Source organism: Struthio camelus, chromosome 32 (assembly GCF_040807025.1).
Source record: "Struthio camelus isolate bStrCam1 chromosome 32, bStrCam1.hap1, whole genome shotgun sequence".
NCBI classification, from domain to species: Eukaryota; Metazoa; Chordata; class Aves; order Struthioniformes; family Struthionidae; genus Struthio; species Struthio camelus.
Genome location: NC_090973.1, coordinates 3,670,611 through 3,676,157, shown reverse-complemented (window position 1 = coordinate 3,676,157; position 5,547 = coordinate 3,670,611). Strand labels below are relative to the sequence as shown.

Below are 5,547 nucleotides of genomic sequence, written 5' to 3'. Positions count from 1 at the left end.
GTAGAGGGAACTGTGTTCTCCTAGGGGTGACCTTTGTAGTGTCTGGATGTTTGCAGTAAAGGGAGATAATAACTTCCTTGTGCCCCCTTAGATGCCCTTTACTTTACTTAATGTAGAGTTTAGACAAGACTCTTAAAAAAACTCTTTGTAACCGTTTGGTGTGTGTGTAATTGTTTTTTGTTTGTTTGCATGTTTATGATGGCAGAGCTTCCAAACCAAGTATGCAAGCTCGAGGAGATCATGAGCAGTGCTGCCAACCTCAGTGTCCCCCATGAGGACATCCACACACTAAAGGAAGCTTGGCTGGCTGAAGGATGAGGTAGAACTTGCTGCAGCGCAGTGGTGTTCTCATGCAGTGTATATGGAGAAATACCCCTTGACCATGCATGTGAGTTTTCTTTTCCAAGTTCTTTGCTGCCCCCCACCCGCAACAGCAGATCTCCGAAGTGTCTGTGTTTGGGTTCTGATTTTCAGCCTTGAAGGGCACAGTATTTCGGAAAGCACCTGCACTTCTTGTGCGATGCTTCTTCCAGCATTAATCATGCTCAAGTCCAGATTAGTTGGAGTGGATGAAAAGTCTTCCTAGCAAACTCTGTAGAAGTAGCTATGCACAAAAGTCTGCGAACAGAAGCTGTGGCTGGAGTTCTCTGAGGCAGCTGCCTGCTCCAGCAGAGAAGTGTTGCTGTATGTTTTCATTTGGTAAACCAGTGTTGTACTTTCCATCTCAAGCTCACTCTTAATCATACAGATCACAAATTCCTACATGAATCTCGTGGTGTCAAGAGAAAAGAAGCAAGGCAACCCGGCTTTCTGTACTTTCTTCTATCCGAAGCTAATTATCTGGGGGGCTACACAGCAGTGAGAAGATGGACCGGAAGAGTGTCTCTCTCCCAAGAGGACCACATCCTGGTGCCCATTCACTGGAGAATGCAGTGGGCACTGGTGGTGAGTCCAACTGGACTGTCTTTAGAACTGGAGGAGGCGCACAAGCAAGCAAGGAGAGTCCATTTGGGGTTGTTTCTGATTGCAGCCCAAGCCCATTGCTGTGTCTCTTTTAGCAATTGCCATGTAATAGCAGGTCCTAGATGTCAGAAAGATGACCATCAAACGCTCTGATGTGATGGGACAGAAAGGCAGCAAGCCTTGTGAACCTTTACTGTAAGTAACTGCTCCGCCACTGCTTTTCTGCTTTGACCCACAAGAAGGATTGCTCAGGTTTTCTCCCTTGAACACAGGACTAGGTGTTCTTGCCTTGCTCTTAGATACCAACCAGCTGGGGTTGTGGAGCTTCTCCAAGTTTGGGGCATTAGGAGCAGGGCTGGCAGTTCCCAGGGCTGAGCTGGATTGTCTGTAGCTGGATTTCTGGTAGCTGCTTCCCAGCAGGAGCTGTGCAGTTCCCCTGGAGCAAGGGACTGCAGCCAGTGGCTTTGCCATGTATCTGGTCTTTGTGTCTTCTGGGGGGAAATGTGTTTAACCCTTGGAGCTGTGAAAACACTGGTTGTTTCCAGAGGCAGCTTCTACTAAGGGGCTTGAAAGTTGTTGTGAGTGAAGGAAATGTGGTTTTGCTGGGTTGTCCTGTCTTGCATGCATTTAGGAGTGGGGTGGGCAAAGCCATGCTGCCCCACGAGGGGCAGGTGTTGAGTGTTCTTCAGATGAGCTTTGTCACCTGGAAGAACTGGCAGCTGGCTGCTGAAGCATGTTTCTGCCTCTTTCTCCTAGGACTTCCTATGGAGTGGCATGTTTCTGTGTTCAGAATCACCTGCCTGCCTTCTGCAGAAGGATGATGGTGGGAACAACCCCTCAGCAGCAGCTGTGGTTAAATGTGCCTTGTGAGAGTAACAGTGTGATGACCTTCAGGTGAGGAACTCTCATTTGAATTATGCCTCTGATGCCTTCTTTCACAAAGCAGCTGGCACCCAGATTTTTTTTGTCTGTAGTCTGCAAAGCAGTGGTTAAGCTATTTTCTTCTTTTCCCAGTGGTGGGGACAGTAACTCTCTGAGAAATTAGTGGATGCAGCCTAAGTGCAAGCTAATGAAATGCTTTTGCTCTTGTGCAGGGAGAGAGCAAGGCCTTGCACTGAGAGCAGCTTCTACTGGAACGCCTGCCATGGAGGTGGAAGGCTCATGCCTTGCAGCACCCGTGGGCCAGCATAGGAACAAATGAAAATCTTGTCTCTGGTGGTGATAGGGGCTGCACAGGGAAGCGTGGGACTCAGGCTTGCCATAAAATTCATCTACCAACCTTTGGAAATCATTGTGCATTCCAATAAAAATGCAGTTTGCTTTTCCCTTGTGCATTTATTCCTGTTTAGGAGTTGGAAAACATGCATAGAAAATCATTGGCTAGAACTAATGAAGAAAACAGAGAACAAGTATTAGTTTGCCTAGAAACCGAAATTATTTTGCTCAGAGATCAGAAATGTGTTGAGTTTCGGTCTGGCTTTTTTGGCTTCTTCTGACACCAAGAATGAAACACTGCCCTCCCCAAATAGCAGCCAGTGTTTCTCCCTGGAGGTAGTTAGTCTCTTGCTTGCTGTATTTTCTGTATTTTCCTCATAGTGGAAGACTCAGAAGCACCTGAAAGACACGAAGACTGTGACGAGGTCGTTTTACTTATGCCAGTGGGACACTGTGACTGTCTGCACTTATTTTCTCAACTCCAGCTTCAAAGCTGTCGTTACATCTTTACATGTCTGTCCATTGACTTACCTTGTCAGTAATAGACTTATCCTGGCCAAGAAGCGCTGGCTCTTAGTAGGCAGTGAAATATGAGTTGTAGTTGGCTGAACAAGCAGTGCTTTGTTTAGTGACTTTCAGCTCCTCGTGTTGCATGTATTAATCTACCTCAGTGACTGTGTGCTTCAGATCTAGTCCGCAAGCTGCAAAGCAGCCCACTATTCATTCACCATTTCTGATTTTTCAACTAGAAAAGAAAGAGAGGAAGAACAAGGTCTTTTCCAAGGTATTCCTAAATGCACTTTATATGCTTGAGTGCACCCTTTTTGATGAAAAGACATGAAAGAGGGCAAAGTTTAGACTGTGACTGCTATGGTGTACTGAACCGCAGTTAATGTAAGGTTGTACTACTTATTAGAATGACAGTGTATGAAGTCAAAAAAATGCACTTCTGATTAATGGTAACTCCTTTATGCAACGAAGAGTTGGAGAGCAAAAAACCAAGTACTCAGAAGTGCCATCTTGTCCAGTTTGGAATATGGGCTCTCCAAGAAGGAAAAGAAATGAGAGGTGTATTTGCTCACATTGAATATAATTGAGAGGTGCTGGGAAATGTCACAAGTAGTGAAATAAAGTTGAATGTCTAAAGAATGCTTTGTCCTTTTTTTGGTTTGATTTTTGTTATTCTCCTTGAATTCCATCCCTTATTTGATTTGAGTTTGCCTGTCTCATGAGTTGATGTTTAACCAAAGATGTAAGATATGCCAGCTCTCTTGTGAAATACATATAACCATGCAGCTTAGAGTGTTTGGATTAAAGAGGTCATCTTTCAGAAAGGGTTTCTTGGAGGAATGCTTTAAAGTGAAGAAATGTTTTGTTACACTCTTCAGCTCTTGAACTGCTCTGTGTTCTTATCATCCTTCTTTGCTTTTTTGTCTTTTTTAATATACTTTTTTTTTAAAGGAAAGTGTTTTTCAGAAGTGGGGTGTGATGCAGTCACAGGGTCATGGATGTCTAGTGCTGCTGTAGTTGTCCTGGTCCCCTCTGCAGCTTCGAGGGGCTCCGGTCTCCTGCAGGTGCCCTGGGAGAGCTGCCAGGCCCAGGCAGGGACCTCAGAGACACTGGGGCCTCTCCAAGTGCCACTGGATGCTTGTGGTTAGACACGTGAGCTCTGCCTGGAAAGGTGAAGAACTGTTTTCAACAGTTAAAAGAATACAAACATACTTTTACCAGCTAAAATGATTGACTAATTTTAATGCAAATGTCAATGTTTTCCCATCAGGAAAAAATCATGGGAATTTGGAGGAAGGGGATGAATCTCAGGCGAAGAAATACTGAGAGGCTCCTCAGCTTGGGTTACCACTGCTCTGCCTATTATACTGTGGAGGTAATCTCAGTCATCTCTCACGTGTTTTCACATGTCCTGATTAAGTTGGTCATGTCCAAAGTTTCCTTTGCATCAGACTATCTGGGCATATGCACTTTCCCTTGTTTTCCAGTCTTCCTCCTGCCCTTGCTTTTCATCCATTCAGATATCTCGCAACTGTCTAGTAGGTGCTCTGAGCTCCAGGGAGTCTGAAGCTTGCCTCATCTTTCAGGAGTCTGATTGTCTCTCTAGCCAGCTCCTTAGCTTTCTTTCTAGCTATCCTTTCCTATCTATCAGTCATTTCAAGGAAGGTTATTCCTTGTGGAAAGTGGACCTCAGTGGAGGCAGCTTGGACTTAACATAGAGTTGTGGAATGTATTTACTTTGTATTAAACTGTAACATCTTTTACTTTGTTTGTTTGCAATTCATAAAAATTCTCTTGTGCCTGTAACTGGTTCTGTATGGAAAGGAGGTGGGAATTGCTGCATAGAAGCTGTAACATTCAGGTACAGACTGGAGTGCCAAAAGGGTTGGATTTTAGCAGGAGTGATGCTAAGTCCCCAGTGGCTGAAGGGAGAAATAGCAGGGTTGGGGAGGTGAGGAGGAAGGTGGTCCATACATGTCTCACATCAAGGATACTGCTTTTCCCACATGTCCAGACTCAGTTAGGAGACACTCTGGGTCAGTCTGAATGGGAGAATGTGCATATCACGTCTTCTGAAGAATAAAGGAAGCTGAAGAAGCCAACATCTTTCTTTTTCAGGTGCTCGTTGAAATCTTCCTCTTCTAAATGCACTCCTGAAACCTCTCCAGTTAGCCACAGAAGAACTGAAGAGCTGAAGAAAATGATGGCAAGAGACAGGGCTCCTTAGGGCTTTTGCATGTTAATGACCCTCTCAGGTATATTTGGTGCTGAGTCCATGAACCTCAGCTATGGAGAGGAGACTGAAGAAACCTCTCAACAAGTTGAAGTCAGAAATAGACTGTAAATTTTCTTGGAGTGTTAATAGGTCCCACTGAGGGCCATTACTCGCAAACCTTCCCCAGGGGCTGATTAGAGCAAGAAGCTGGAGGCCCTGATTGCAGGAAGGCAAAGGAAATGTGTGGGTGGCTTTGATGCCAAGTAACCCTTGGTGTGTTTTATCAAGCAGAATGGCCAGGCACTGACCGCCAGCCCCTGGGTAGGGTCATCTTCTCCCTCATGCTTTGCTCAGGGCTCTTGCTGGGGCAGTGTGAGGGTGGGGGGTGTGCACCACTGAGTGCAGGACAAGGACAGGGCACCTCCTGGGCTCCCTGGGGGACAAGGAAGCAGCAAAGCCACTATGCTTTAAGGAAATGGCATCTTGTCACAGGCCTTGGTGCCAGAGGCAACAGCCGTAGGCAGGAGGACAAAGACCTCAGTTGGAGGCTTTCAGCCTTGGCAGTGCCCTTGGCTTGTCTCCACCACAGGCTGTCCTACGCTGTCCCATGCCTGTGCCTGTTCCCCTGCAGACTGTAGGCACCC

General features: G+C 46.0%; 1 long non-coding RNA gene across 1 annotated transcript; it reads left to right on the top strand.

Annotated features, from left to right (window-relative positions):
• Positions 1-691: 691 nt before the first annotated feature.
• On the top strand, positions 692-2,234 carry LOC138063500 (uncharacterized). Its single transcript, XR_011137079.1, has 3 exons — positions 692-945; positions 1,720-1,857; positions 2,058-2,234. It is a non-coding gene; the product is annotated as an uncharacterized lncRNA (long non-coding RNA).
• Positions 2,235-5,547: the final 3,313 nt, after the last annotated feature.